Genomic DNA, 17,100 nt, shown 5'->3' with positions numbered 1-17,100 from the left:
AGATTTGGACCGCCGTTGGTCCAATATTTGGAGTCGATTGAGCAACTGTATTTACCAACGTATGATTGCTCGCATTATCCGTATAACGACCGCCGTAATCCACATTTCTAACGCAGCGGTGTTGACTCTGTGGTGGGTTCGAGGGTCCGATTTGCAGTAATTCGGGAATTATCGATGCGTTTTCTCGGAACGATGTTTGACTTCTCCCCAGCCCGTGTGGGCTAGAACCAGGATGTAGAGGCTCTGATAAAGATGATGCACGGTGCGAATGATTATAAGCTTGATGATTCACCGCGGGTATTGGGAAATTGTTTTTCCGTTCCGATATTCTCGATTCCGGACGACCGAAGGGGGTGACTGAATGTAACTTCACGTGTCTTTCAACTTTGCTTGGACCTGCTTTCGGTATCGCTTGCAGACTACAGGCTTTACTGGGACCAAAATTTCCCCTTGCCCCTCGCTGACTATCGATCCACTTTCTAGTCCTACTTACGCTGCTGTCGACCGAGTTACCATCCTGACTATCATTCTCTTCTTCGTCCTCGAGAAACGATGCCATCACTTCATACCGCTTATGCATGTATTCTTGCTGCAAGGCATATTCTTCCTCCAGCCGTTGGAGCTCCAATGCCATTGACCGACGTCGTGACGATGTTGAGCTACCTCCTCTGTGTCGCTGTGATCTGGCAGACAAACATCTCTCCACAGCACCAGGGGTGTTTTCTATTGATTCGTCCACGTTAGCACATGCATAGTGGAACCACTTTCCACATTCGTCGCAAGCAACCATCCCGCGGTCAGCAGAAGGTGACTCATGGCATGATTCACATAGGTAGTAGCTATCGTCCAGAGGTGGCTTTCGAGGCATCATGCGTGATTCCGAAATTAATCTTTGAGATTGTTCGGATTATGGGTCAAGAAAACTTCTCTGTAGCGGTTTTGGTGATACGCTCAAAGCTGTAATAGATAGTGTATTTAAGTTTCATTGTGGGTTAGATTCGTGTGCTATTAGACTTTACATTAATTTTCCCTTCCAAGTACTCAGCGCAATGAGCTCGTAGCTATTTCTTCTAACAGGTCCTACTATAGATATAGCATATTAGGTTTAGCTTGGCAAAAGAGTTTTGCGGTTACACTTACAGTCCTATTAGAAATGAATCGATGTCGAAATACGACCCTAGACCAGATAGCATTTGACTCCCACAATCTCTAACCTAGGGATACAAATTAATCAATTACTGCATAAATTTCACTACGAAACGCAATCTTACAAGTATTCAACTGAACAATTCCCCTACACTGTAGATCACTAGCTCAAAAATAACGATAATATCAAAGAATTCAATAAGTTTTATATTATCAACAAGTAACCGTTCGATAACACGTTTTAAAACGCTCGATGGCAATCCATATATGATCTCCTCATTATCTACGTTTGACGTCGCCTCATCTCTTTCGTATTGTGTTTGCTAACTGCATACTGTCTCGCTATCGCTGTACAGTTCAATCCTGTTGATTCGAACAGGGGTCTTTCATCGATTTCAAGCGCATAATCATCTATTTTGTGGAAAATCTTGACGAAAAGAGCCGCCGCACGACATATTTCGGTGTTAAACGGAAATGTCATCTTCTACGTGTTCTCCGAGGGAGCCTCATGGGTTTCAAATGTAGCCAATGTGGTTCAAGAGTGGCCAATGTGATCACTTATTGATTTCGAGCGAATAACCATCTCTTTGGTGGGAAAACACACCGAAAGAGTCACCGCTCGGCATATTTCGGTGTTAAAACGGAAATATCCCATTCTACGGGTTCCCTGGGGGCCCCTGGTAGACTCCAAGAGCGGCCAATGTGGTCAATTATCGATTTCAAGCGCATAATCATCTATTTTGTGGAAAATCATGACGAAAGAGCTGCCGCATGGCATATTTTGGTGTTAAAACGAAAATGTCCTCTTTTACGGATTCCCCGAAGGCACCTCATAGGCTTCAAGAGTGGCCAATGTGGTCACTTATCGATTTCGAGCGCATAATCATCTATTTTGTGGAAAATCATGATGAAAGAGCCGCAGCACCGCACATTTTGGTGCCAGAACGGAAATGTCCTCTCCTACGGGTTCCCCGGGGGCACCTTGCATATACAAGGAGTGGCCAATGCGATCATTTATCGATTTCAAGCGCATGACCATCTGTTTGGTGGAAAATCATGATAAAAGAGCCGCCACACGACATATTTTGGTTTTAAAACGGAAATTTCCCCTTTTACGGGTTTCCCGAGGGCACCTCATAGGCTCCAAGAGTGGCCAATTATCGATTTCGAGCGCATAATCATCTATTTTGTGGAAAATCATGACGCATGAGCCACCGCATGGCATATTTTGGAGTTAAAACGGAAATGTCCCGTTTTACGGGTTAATTCCTTTCTACGGGTTCCCCAAGGGTACCTCATACGTTCCAAGAGTGGCCAATGTGGTCAATTATCGATTTCGAGCACATAATCATCTATTTTGTGGAAAATCATGACGAACGAGCTATCGCACGACATATTTTGGTGTTAAAACGGAAATGTCCCCTTTTACGGGTTCCACGGGATCACCTCATAGGCTCCAAGAGTGGCCAATGTGGTCACTTAGCGATTTTAAGCGCATTATCATATATTTTGTAGAAAATCATGACGACAGAGCCGCCGCACGGTATATTTTGGTGCTAAAACGAAATGTCCCTCCTGCGGATTCCCCGGGGGCACCTTGCATGTACCAGGAGTGGCCAATGTGGTCTTTTATCGATTTCAAGCGCATTATCATCTATTTGGTAGAGAATCATGACAAAAGAGCCGCCGCACGGCATATTTTGGTGCTAAAACGGAAATTTCCCCTCCTGTGGGATCCCCGGGGGCACCTTGCATCTATCAGGAGTGGCCAATGTGGTCACTTATCGATCTCAAGCGCATAACTATCTGTTTGGTGGAAAATCATGACGAAAGAGCCGCCGCACGGCATATTTTGGTGCTAAAACGGAAATGTCCCCTCCTGTGGGTTCCCCGGGGGCACCTTGCATGTACCAGGAGTGGCCACTTTCATCGGAAGCCCTCTCATGGACCATACATTACCGTTTTAAGAGAATTTATGAAGAATTAGCGATCGAATGGCATATATGGAGCGATTTTTATGTTCCCCTTATATGACCGACAAGGTCCCCGTGGAAGTCGTTTCCCGGTGGCCATTGTCTCCAGAACCAGCATATCACCACATAGCCACAAAATTGATGAGTTTATCTTTCGAACGGTATATAAACTTTGCAATTCGGTTATAATTTGACTGTTTTATAAGCATTTACATTTCTGGGTCAATATGACCCCAACATCTTATTCGTAAGTTTTTTCTAATATCCGAAGAAGGTTAAGGTGTTTTTATGAGATATTGCGAAAAAAGATTCGGATGCCGGTGGGACTTGAACCCACACTATTCCATTACGTAAACGGACGTGTTACCAACTATACAACAGCTGCCCTTGCGAGAAGTTGTTCCATAACCAGCTAATAACGATGGGATATCAGTCAATTCCCCGTATTTATCGGATCTGCTTTGGCAACACTTCACACCCTGTTCTCTCTACCCAACTATGTGTATCAGAATTGAACAACAGTCGGTTGCGTTTGAATCACAAACATATGCTTCTATTTGTCGTATTGGGGCGGGTTTGCTTCTACAATGACAATAGAGGCTCGCTTGCCACCGAGCGTCCGACCAGCTGCGGTGTGTGATACTGCAGAGTATCATCGTTTCTCTTTTTCTTGATTGATGACTTGTGAGGGAGGTCAGATTTTTTCTTTTTTTGAAAAGATGTATCAAAACTAAACATCTTTTCCAAAAAAAAATAAAACTCAGTTTAAAACGAAATCAGATTTAATCCTCTGTCAACAGCTCCTGAAACAAACCTCAAAGCCAATTAACTAAATTTTTGTAGAATTTGATTCTACCTAGAGGTGTGCGCCACCGCCGCCGACACTTTTGCATCGGCGCGCCATTGTTTAAAATCTGTCACGCATCTGACCAATTCTTCACGCCGGTTCAATTTTAAAGAAAACCGAAGAATTTTCAGATTTTGGAAAAAAAAATAGTGGAAATCCCTAGAATGTCAAGTCAACATTCCAATAAGTTTCAAAGAATTTTCCAATTGATAACCTTCAAAGTTTCCTGGTAATACTCTAAAGAACTCTTCGCGAAAATTCCGATGCTTTTCTTGAAAATTCCATGTACCACGTTGAATAGTCATCTGTTGAAATCCCATAAAATTCCTTCTAAATTCCAAAAATATTCCTGTTAAAATAGAATTATTTCCCGAAGTAATTTTAAGTTTGAACGGACACTCCAAAATATTTCCCATGAAATTTTAGAATGGTTTCCTACGATATTTTAATTTTTTTTCCTAGGGAAATTTTTAAAAATCCCATGGACATTCCAAAGAATTTTCCGAATAATTTTCTTTGGATATTATGGAGAACTTTTAGTTGAAATTTTGATAAGTTTCTCGTAAAAATTTCGAATAAATCTCCATGAAAATTACAAATACTTTCTTACAAAAATTGCATATATTTATTTTTGTGCGAACTCAAAGAGTTTTTGGTGAAAAATTCAAAAAATTTCTCGTGAAAATTTTCAACAGTTTCTTTAAGAATTCCGAAGATTTTCCTTCGATAATTCCGAAGAATTTGCATTAGAATTTCCGAAGAAATTGCCGAGGAATTTACGAAGAATTTCCTATGGATGTTTTGAAGAATTTTGCTTATATATCCAAAGAATTCCTCGCGAAAATTCCAAAGAATTTCCGAATTTAGGAAAAAAGTTCCCGGTAACTTCCCAGAAAATTTTCATTGGGAAATCTGAAGTTTTTTTTTCCACATTTAAAGTCCCAAAGACTGTTTTTGGAAATTCCAAAGACTTTTTCTTGGATATTCCAAATCCTTTGTAAATACCAAAGAATTTTCCGTCGAAGTACGATATAATTTCCCTCGAAAATAGTAAAGAATCACTTGTAGTTTCCAAAGAAGCTCCTGACGAAAATAAAAAGATATTCTAGTAGTATCTGCAATAAAATTCAAGTGGAAACTATGATTTTTTTTATGTTTTTATAGAATACTTCGGGGAATTTTCCTGTTCAACACAGAAGAATTTCCCGGAGAAATCCATGACATTTAAGGTAAGCCGTAGTTCTATTACTATACCGGAGTTCATTTGAGTCTTCTGGAGAAACTTAAAAGATTACTCAGGCAAATTTTTTTTAAAGAATCAAATAAGTGAACTCAGCACAAAGCTGATGTATAAATTAAATTAAAAAAAAATTAAATGAAAAAGTCTACATAGACATTTGGTATACCCCCCCGTCCCCCTTCGTAGACTAACGTAGACATTTTCGAAACACCTTCCCCTTCAAGAGTCTACGTGGCTTATGGACAGCCCCAAAGAAACTATTTAAGGGGCTTCAATACATCTGGAGATCCGTATCGTTGTTCGTTAACTATTGAAAGGGATTTCTGAAATCCTTGATTCTAAGTCATCTTATTACTTTTACCTACCTAACTTTTACCTAATCCTGAATCGGATCGAAAATCGAACTTATCACCTCCGGAATGGCTACACCAGGATTCGCTCACATGGCTATTGGAGTCATTATATTCATTTTATTAACTGTTTTCATTTTATTATTCATCTACGTTAATTTCATTATAATATTTATTATATCTTCTTATATTTATAATGTTTATATTTCTTATTACAGTAGATTTTCAACGAGTAAACGTGCTGTGACTATTTATCGATCACTTTTATGGAAGAAAATCTTTACATAGAGTAGTGGGCTAATTCCCGTCGTAGTAGGTAATGCTTGGTTTTCAAATCTAATTTTTACGCTAGCAACTACTGACTAACAAAGTTGTATGTAACATGTATTTTAGAGTTCCTAGATTTTATTGCCTACTATTAACACAATAAACAAATCATGGTTTATTGAGAATCGGCAATCAAAAATACCCTTATTATTAATTTTTTTTTAATTTATCTTACGAAAATCTGTTTACGTCCGTGAGGATTTTCATTCGTTCATTCCAAAATTTGATGGATTGCTGTCAAGTAAATCTGTTGATACACCCGATTCTGTTTTCACACGGATTTTTTTGTACACGGCCGTGTAAAAAAATACCAAACAAAATTTTTGCAAAGATGCTCCATTTTGCATGATTCGTCGAGAAATCATTAAACTTTTTTTAACGGATTTTCGAATTTTGAACTGAAAACTTTTTTTACACGGAACGTATCCCCGTGTAAAAAAGAATCGGGTGTATTACATAAATTCATTTATTATTGGCCTGTTCTGAATATGTTGTGTTTACATTGAACGTGTAAACACCTTCATTTAATTCAATTGAACGAAAAGAAAGTTGAACAAGTTCAACTTTTGGCAAGTCAATTGAATTCAACTTTCTTTTCGTTCAAGTGAATTGAATTGAGGTGTTTACACGTTCCATTCGCTTTCGATTCAAGAGACTTGCTTATTTCCAATACTCCATTTCAGTTTTTCCAAATTTGATCTAGACTATCTTTTGAAAAGAGCTAAACTTTTTTTACTGATTTTTTCAAATGGATATAATCGAAAAACGACGCATAATACAAAACAAGTGTTGTATGGGTGACTATCGCAAAATCAGTCAAACTTTCTAATAATAAAATTTGAAAAATTCTAAATTAAGTATAACACTGAAAAAAATCAGATTTAAAAATTACAAGTCGACTTGCAAAAAAACGCCCCTTTTTACTTGAACGAAATTTTGTCTCAAGATAGGTGATTATGTTCCCTACCAACCGTCCATACATCGCAAGCATCACAGGTTAAATTAGGCAAAATATCATGAAAATTGAGTTGTTTAGTGTTCTGAGATAATTATGGCTTTCATTGGTTTAGTTTCGGATGAAAATGCACTGAAAATAATTCCGACAAGAAAAGTCTTTGTTAGTTTTTTCCCTTAAAAGTGTCCAGCTTGCAACACCTCAAACTTCATGATTTCACAAAGCTATGATGGGAATGGGCATGGCATAAATTGCTTCTATAAGTCGATATCCAGTCATAGAACATCGACTTTTTTGACTGTAGTTTGACTGTGTTTGTTTTCAATAAAAACGCTCATGTCATTATGTATGATATTGCCATCCGTCTTTTTATTTCATCTTTCCAGAGTATATTTTCAAGGAGTATATTTTCGCGATCTTTGAACCAGAACAAAGTCTCATATTCCCCGATTTAAACCAGGACATTTCTTGACGAACTGTTGGTTCTCCATCTTTGAAGACGGTAGAAATCTGAAACTATCTGAAAGCATCTGTGAATAAAAAAAATTCGTCGAACTGAGTCGATTGGTATATAACACTATGGGTCTCCGGGCCTCCTATAAAAAGTTCATTTTTGGAGCGAACATATAGCCTTTACGTATACTTTGTATACGAGAAAGGCAAAAACACATAAATAAAGATTCAAAAAAATGAAACTAGCTGGTGTTGAAGAAAGGTCATCCTGAACATGCAAATTTTGAATCGTTTTGGGACGCCAATCAACTGTGTAAAATATGGGCTCGATTCGTTGCAACCTCGCATGCCGCATCGCGTTTAAAACTTACGTGGAGATTAGTATGGGAAAACGTACTTTTTTACATTTTTGCTCTTAGCGACTTCAATTTATCAACAATCACGTGACTCAATACGTTAGCATATAGTCTGGAAGATACCGAAAGACTTTCCCGAAGAAGGTATGTATCTGGAAGGTCTACAAAAAATGTTATTACGTTTCGAAAATTGATTGTTCAAACCATATGCAAGAAATCAATGTTTCTGCCAGCACTACCGGACAACCTATGGAAATCGAAGGGCAAAACTCATCTTCCTTCTTGTCGGATTTTTTTCTTTGTGAAATAATTCCGGATAGCTCCCATTAGCTCTAAAGCCCTATAAGATCAATTATTTTGAAATAACACTCAGTTAAATTATTGGTCTACGTAGTACGGTAGTGCTGGCAGAATAAACGATTTTTTGCATATGGTTTGAACACTCAATGTTTGAAGCGTTATAGCTTTTTTCGTGGATGTTCCAGCAACTTGCCTTCTTCAGCAAAGTTTTCCGGCATATTTTGGGTTATACTTACACGCAATGTGCCACTTGGTTTACGATGAACTGAAACCTCTAGTAGCAGAAGCATAGCATAGCATAGCATATGTGATTGTACAAATCGTGGGTGGCTATACAATGCTCAATTGAGCAATCTACTGTATATTGTCGCAAATTGGTACTTGGGATTAGTACCTTTTCCTATACAGTAGCAGTTGCATACCTGGCCACGTCCTTACAATCACGGAAGGAAGGGAAGGAATGTTAGTTCAACATCTACTAGTGAAGATGCAGGGAGCCCATACTACCTTCATAGATGTCTCGGGAAGGAAAATTTGTGTTAGTGGGTAAGGTGAATAATAGGGAGCTCTATTCGACAATATAGAGCGTTTGTCAATAACAGTATATGCTGAAAAAAATAATAAAATATATTCATCAATTTACTTACGAACCGTCCAAAGGAGGACAAAGTAACCTGGATTTTACAAATGTTTCGCTGGATTTTACAAAATTTTGACAAATCGAGCGATCGTTCTACCGTCCGAAACAAGAGCCAACACGCACTGCATGAACTGAAACCTCTAGTAGCAGAAATGCAAAAATATACGTTCTCCCATACTAATTTCCATACAAACTTCAAACGCGATGCGGATAGCGAGGAAGCAACCAATCAGTCCCAAATTCTGCACAATTGTTCAGGGCCCAGAATGGCTTCGAAAAACCATTGTTTTGAAAAACAACTTCCAATTGCTAACATCCCGTGGATAAAGGGCGGGCGCTTCTCCCCATCTATTGGGTCAATCTGGGAAACGAGGGCTAGATTATATTATTGTATGTACTCCTGGGGGGAGATTCTCTATTCATTCCGTGGATTTACATAAGTGTCTCTGCTTATGGAACCACCCCACCCATTTTTAACCCTTCATGCAGCAGTTTGATGAAATACAAACAATAGTATAATCATGATCAAACCGTTTGTCAGGTATGGCCAGTGATATCGGCAGGTGCCTTGCTACAATAGATGGTAGTATCATCATCATCATCATCATCATTCAATACCTCTGGAGATCCGCGCTGTAATTGCTTTAAATAGGAACATTTATATGCAAGAAGTGCTCCAGAATAATTTACAGGATATATCCTCGAAAATTAGATCAATTGGTCTATCAAGCCAACCATCACTATGCGATTCTGCGCACTTTTTACGTCTGTGGAGAAAAACTGGTGCCAAAAATTTAGGACGTATTTAAATCACTTGATTTTACTACCTACTTAAGCAATATAATTAAATGGTTAAATGAACTATATCACTTCCAATATACCTAAATAGGCTATACAACACTTCGATGGAACGCCTCAACAAGTCCAAATAATTCGTCCGCATAAAGTGCAACCGATCGGATCTTGAATTCTTCTTCAATTTTCTCAAAAAAAATATGTTCATCAATGTTCATCAAGTTTCATAGTTAAGAAGAAGTAGGTAAATCTAACAATAAATTTGACATTCATGGTACCGAACGATTTTTTATGAAAAATCCAGGTTACTATGGTTGAATCATGTTGATCACATATGCTGTATGGGATAACAGTGCCTTCAGTGTTCTAATATGTATGCTTCTACTGTCCAATTCCAAGTTTTCAATAATGACAGCTTATGTTGCTTTACTGGCCTTCCAAATAGGCATTATGTTGCGGGTACAATTTGTTGATACAGCGCACATGCCTTCAATTACATTCCCTGTCTCCTGACATAGGTACTGCCATTCGATTAAGCAACTGATAACAAGGCTATTTAAGTTCGAATTCAATATCATCTCCACATGATTCGCATGACTTCACTTGTTCAAAGTGCTTACTGAAGCAAACATCGACAGGCTCCAACAAACAGGGTGAAATGAAATATTTGCCATATTGCCGCCCAACATTGTATTTAACATCCATCGCCTTCGTCACTTGCAATGCTGAAAGGATTTGTCTCGACCATCCGTGGCCGACAGCGGTGATGTCAGCGTAAGAACTCCATGCGTGAAACGTGGCGCCTGTCGAAGTTGGGAAAACCGATGTTATTTACAAAGCGCGAACATTGTCGTTTACCTTCTGATAGAGGAACAAACAACGGCTCATTATGTTAGGAAAATGAGTGAATGGAGCAAGACGAGTATGTTAGACGCCATAAATTACCATCAGTATGTAGCAGAAAGTCAACTTGATGTTGCGGTTACCCACCCTTTCCAAAAGCAAGCAACATGCTATCAAATAAAGTTCGTCATACTTGACGGACGAATCTGATTTTTGCTTGACTTATGAAGCACTGTTGCAATTTACGTCACACCGAAGCATGCTCACAATCAGAGAAGATTTTAAAGAAATTGATGTTTAACAATAATCAGCTGTTTGGTTGCACCACATTACATTTTTTTGTTCACTTAATCTTTCTTCTGCTCAAATAAGTACTTGATACAAGGTTTCAAATCGTCCATGACGACAGATGATGTTTAGAATACACATTCTTCCTTAAAGATCAAAAATAAATGGTGTTTAGTAAACCTTATCAAATTATCATCACCGGTGGATGCTATCGGTAATCAGGGATGGTCCCTATCGTTCAGTTAAAGTTTAAATATTTACCAATAACTCATTACTCTTGATTTGCTGATGTAAACGAAATAAATTTCTTTCGAAAGAGCATTTGAACATTAACAAGTATATGGGTAAATATTAATTCAGGCACCAGAAATCCTAAAATCTAGATCAATACAATTCGATTAAAACTTAATAGCTACTTCTATTTTATTTAAAATTTAATCTATCAAGAAATAAAGATCTACCATTCACGCAAAATACAACACATTTCTGTACCGACGAGCCCACAATTGCGAAACATAATTTATCATGAATTAAGACGTATATCAGAAAATTTGATTAATTACAGAAACGTTTGCGCTACAGTCCCAAACACATATTGCATATGCCACTCCCTCCTGCGGTTTACAATCGAGACAGCAACTGCACAAAAACCACCTGCATTGTTTTCCTTGTGTACGATAATTGATCACGTTTGTTGTGTGCCATTATCTTGCATATGCTCATTGAAGCGCGACCAAACTTAATTTGTGTAAACATAGGACACGTTCCCCGGTCGCACATCTTAACCAAATTTCGCGGCAGAATATGTATGTGCTGAGAGTCGGTGTGCTCTTCCATGCATGACAAAGAGCCCAATCTATTAGGCACCAGCACCGCCTACCGATCCTGCACCAGTTGTCTCTTTATAAAACGAAACTGCGACGTGAGGATGCTTTTCCGAACAAAGGGAAATATTATGCATCGTAATTCCACTACATATCCCCCCTCATTGGTACGTTTGTATACTTACATGTTGCACTATAGCTCCCATCACACTATCATTTATAAACTTCTGCTGTTTTGCTGCGAGCAGCGGAGGGAAGTTATATTTTTATACGAATTTCATCCTTGGCTTGTTTTGCTTCAAAAGTGTTCCATCGGCAGCAACAAAAATGAATACGCGGAGTGACAAACACAAATAAATTTAATTATTAATTGCTGTTCAGATGACAATGCTATTCGCTTAATATTCTTTACGGGTAAGCAGTATGAGTAAGATACAAACTATTAACGCATTGCAATGACAATATCTTCATCTTCTATATCTATTGCTATGATGACGCTATGAAAAACTTTCTTCAATTTTTTTTTTTTATTCCTTTCTTTATTTGTTAGGCACTCTGTGTTACTTAACCGCTACTGTGCCGAGATCTACTGTGGTATTCTGCTGAACAGAATCCACACAGAATCTATTTTTAGATCATCCATTATACCATTATTATTGTCGTTGCCAGTCCATCTCATCGTGTGTCCATCGTGTCCGTTTGTCCATGTCGTGCATCCAATGTTCGTTGCATTGTTCAGTCGCCATTAAACCGGGTCCGTTGGAGGAATGCCTCCGAGAAGATCAAGTTGTCAGTCGTCATCACGCAGCCGTGACGGTAAGACGCGTTCCCCAATACGCTACCGCATGGGCTGCGCATCCGGCGACTGAAGAGGGTTTGTGGAGGGGCTGGGAATCGAACCCATGAAGTAAAACTCACCTCAATAGTTTTGATCTTAAAATAACACATAGATGCTTATTTCGCCTGAATCGGATATTATGAATAACTGTAAAATGTTTTAGAGCAAACGTAGAGTCATTCGATACATCATGGTTACTAAATTGCGCTTTGATTCTGAATCAGAAGTATAAGAGCTCTGAATGCGCTGTTATCCTGTAAACTTGCTTTGATCAATATCATTAACTACCCGAGCAAAAGAAAGTAACTCCAAATACCTAATTCTGTTATTGATACCCTACATTGTTATGAACTTGGGGTGCATGAGAAGTAAAATACAAAACAAAAACAAAAGTCTAAATGAAAAAAAAAATTATAGCTCGATCATCGTTCCCTTCTGCGCGAGCTAACTCGTTTACGATTTTAAAGGAATGCATCACGCCTGAGTTTTTTATGCTGAATTGCATGGCAGGTAGAGATAGAGGAAGACCTAGTCTGCCGCTAACCGTAAGTCGAGCACATCTGTATATGGGGCTGCATATACACATGTGCTCGACTTGCGGTTAGCGGCAGTAGAGGTGTTGAAGCTGAGGTAGTGCTTGATGGGGATGTGTTGTTGTTGTTGAAGAATTTGTTTACCTTGAAACGCTTGTGACATGTGACAATGACATTTCCCGTGAAGTGAAAAGACGTATTACTGTTGCGAATAGCGCCTTCTACGGATTACGTAACCAGCTTAGGTCCCGCAGTATCCAGACGGAAACGAAATTTGCTCTAAATGAGCTGTATCAAGTATACAAAGAAGAACATATTGTGAATCGTAATAAATACGGCAGACTTCAGTGGGCTGGTCACTTAGTGTGAATCTCGGAAGAAAGAATAGCGAAACAATATTCAACAGAGAACCAGATAGGGGCCGGCGACTTCGTGGAAGGCCACGATCACGCTGGCTGCACGCGGTGGAACGGCCCTGGACTGAACGTTCGGGGAAACTGGAGGAACATCGCCCAAGACCGATGATTATGGAGCTCTACAATACGCCAGGCATAGGTGTATCGACGCTGTAGCCAACAAGGTACCAGGTAGGTAAAAGCCATATATTTTTTATGTGTATGAATGATATGATCACTAGATTTTGACTATAATGACCTTCTATATGAAATATTTTATTTGGTGTTCGGTGGCTTTTGCGCATGTATTGCTCTTTGCTATGGTCGACACAAGCGCGATCTTCAATAGTTTGCAGTAGCTATCGGGCTAGTAATATACCCACGCTTCTATTCAAATTGAATCCTACTTAACTGATCGCCAATTGATTGTCAAATTTAACAACAATAGATCAAAACCCATTCAAGCCACTTGCGGTGTCCCCCAGGGCTCTCATTTGGGGCCTCTATTATTCATAATATATGTAAACGACATTTCCTTCATACTTGACAAACTTAAAGTGTTAATCTATGCAGATAAAATGAAGCTCTTTTTGGAAATAGCGAATAAAAATGACCTCAACATATTCCAGAACGAAATATGCACATTCTACGAATGGTGCAATAAAAGCCTATTGCAACTGAATGTAAAAAAAATGTAACCTTATATCATTCAGCAGAAAAAGAACAGCATCAAATCTCTCAATTACATTAGGAAACCAGGTTGTAGAGAAATGCGATAGAGTTAGGGATCTAAGAATTATCTTAGACTCCAAACTAACATTCATCGACCATTACAACACCATTATTCATAAAGCAAATAATATGATGGGTTTTATAAAACGTTTCTGCTATAACTTTCATGACCCATACACAATTAAAACATTATATATTGCTTATGTAAGGTCGATACTGGAATATTGCAGCATTGTATGGTCTCCATTTTCAATAGCACACGAAGAAAGATTAGAATCAGTACAAAAACAATTCCTATTATTTGCTCTTCGTAAATTAGGTTGGACAACATTCCCACTTCCATCATATGAGGCACGCTGCAAGCTTATAAACATTCAATCTGAATCTGAAAGAGCGTCGTGAAACTGCAATGGTTTCATTTATGAACGATATAGTTTCGCAGCGTATTGATTCAACAAACATTTTATCGAAATTAAATTTCTACACACCATCTCGACAACTGCGTCATCGACATACATTTTTAATTAATCACTGCCGTACAAATTATGCAAAATTCGGACCTTTCAATCAGATGATGGCTATCTATAATCAACACTGCGAAACTATTGACTTTACAATGTCTCGGCAGAACCTAAAAAATATTTTGTCACAATTCGAGACCTACACATCTAAATTTACATTAAATCGCAAAATTAAACACTACTTAACCAAACTATTTTTATTTTTATACACTATAATACCGTATTTATAGCATTAAGAAAATAAAGAAAAACATGCATATTGTATATGTACTAGTCTACGTCGGTTGACGAAATAAATAAATAAAATAAATAAGTACACCCAGGTTTTTTACACGGTTTGGTTTTGGTCGTTAAAGACCTTCAGCGACAATGAAACAATGAGATAACCCCACCAAAAATTCACAAAAAATCAAAGAAAATTCAGGGGTATTTGAAAAGCTGTAAAAGTTCAGGTTAACCGAGAAACTGATGAATTCCAACCGCGTAAAACAAACTGGGTGTAAGTACAGAGTGCTGCGTGTCCGTTCGGTCGTTCAAAACGCGATTCTCCTCAGTTTTCATATGCCGCCGGGCGTTTCTCGTGTCGAGACAACAAATTAGTATTATTTTCCATCCAATAGATCGCATCACTTACCGAACTGAATCCAGATAAATTATCCTTTGTAACTAAAACGGTATCTTATCCCATGTCAATCGTGGAGATGCAGAGGTATACTCGGTCTCTAGTAGAAACGAGTCAATCTTTCCCTTCCTATATGACCATAAGGAGGTGGCCGGCGCCGTTATTGACTTAAAATATTTGAGCGAATCGTGTACATTGAGAATGGGTAGCTAATCCCAAGCCCTCTCTGCACTTTTTTGCAAGTTCTAGTCAATCGCGGAGTAGCAACTACGAATTATACGGTCATAATGCCCATGCTCATGCTCCTAATGGTCTTCGACATGAAACTCGGTTTATCAGTGAACCATACTAACTTCGTAGTACAAGAAATGCAAAAAGCATGCAAATAAGCACACATCGCCCATTAAATGTTCAATAACCTGATCCACATCACATGGCACCGCATCAATCTTTCCTCAATCTCTTCAATGAGCAGCAGCTATGAAACGCAGTCGGTGACAAAGGATTCTAAGACCAGGATGCCATTACTGCAACAGGGTGGGGAAAGTTTCGGCAAAAATATCAAAGTTGCATTTTTCGTCTATCTGAAAACGGCACATAAACGGAGTTATAAATTTTCCGCATAAACATAAAACACAATGTAACCCGATCTCAAACCTTCGCAAGTAGTCGCTCGCTCTTGGGTCTCGGTTTTTGTTCCTCTGCCGCTGATGATGGCAAGATGCATTGCGATTTTCCCATACAAGTCATCAATCGGTCGTTCACCACCAAAGTACGCTTCCACATTGACGGCATGGCACTGCGAGATGGTTGTGTTCGGTTCCGAAGCGTGACGGAATGGATCAGCATTTTTCCTCCCCCGAATCACGATGTGGGCAAAGGAAGAAAAACTGTATCCCGGTCCTTAGCGCTCACTTTGCTCTTTGTTCGAATCCCGACTTGCAGTTTTGCACGTAAACACAGTAATAGTCAGCCACCAGCTAGGAAGCTAATGGCCTTTCTAAGATTTTGTTTGTCCAAATTACAGGGCGGGAACAATTTTGCACCGTTTTCTCGGTGCTTAGGATGGAATCATTCTGCTTCAGTATTTGCGATATTTGGCAGAGCAAAGCATTGACGCCAATTAGGAGTGGCAATTTTGGCTGGTATTTATGATCTCAGAAGCAGTCACTGCGCTGGGAACATGTCGATAAGTTGGAATTGTTCATAATAGCTGAGTGAAGAACAAGTTTTATCCATTCTTAGATGTAGCTCCACGGAGTCTATTAGACACTTCTTCCAGGTCACGCTTGGAATGTTGCATTTTCAGACTAGGTGTACTGTGTCTATTATGATTGTGGAACCCAATTTTAATATTGATACCGAAAGAACAACATAGGAATCAAAATACAAAATAAAAAAATGCCTAAAACTAAAAGCTCGGTAAGGCTAAAAGAAGCTTGAGCCTAGCAAATAAACGAATTATCATTCCAAATTTAGCAACAGTATAAAGGCACAGAATGAGAGCAACAACCCTCTAGAGCGTAACGGAAAAAGTGTTGAGCTCATTTTTTTAGGAAATCGTGATCCAAACGTTTACGTTTGCTAACGTGATATTTTTATTTAATTGATCATTACGAGAGCAAGTTAATGAAAAGCACAAAACGTGATTTTTTGTTGGGTTCTTGTGTTCATCATTCCTCTTCCTTACATTCCTTTGCCCATTAAAATGATCAAAGCAATAACGGCTGAATGCTTCGTACAAAACTTTACCATTGCTAAACAATTCAATTAGGATGTGGACGTACATATATCATGATAGCATATTCTTATGTTTCTATTTCCAGTAAATTATGTTTCAAATTTGTGTTGTTGTAGAATGGTTTTCTTACATGATCGGTTGACATCAGATTATTCAAGTTGTTTATTTAATTGAGAAATAAATTTTATAAAAATGACGACAAAAACAGTTTTCATTATGAAACTTAAGAGCTTATCAATCCAAATAGCACTTTGTCCACTCATCGGATTATCCATTAACGTGATTCATTAAGCTCGAATATCCTTGACTTTTGATGAAAAAACATGACTTCTGCTACTTGTTTCCTTCCATTCCATTAGAGATTTATGGCAGCGTGTCATG

Source organism: Armigeres subalbatus, chromosome 2 (assembly GCF_024139115.2).
Source record: "Armigeres subalbatus isolate Guangzhou_Male chromosome 2, GZ_Asu_2, whole genome shotgun sequence".
In the NCBI taxonomy this organism is placed as follows: Eukaryota; Metazoa; Arthropoda; class Insecta; order Diptera; family Culicidae; genus Armigeres; species Armigeres subalbatus.
This window is presented reverse-complemented; position numbering follows the sequence as displayed.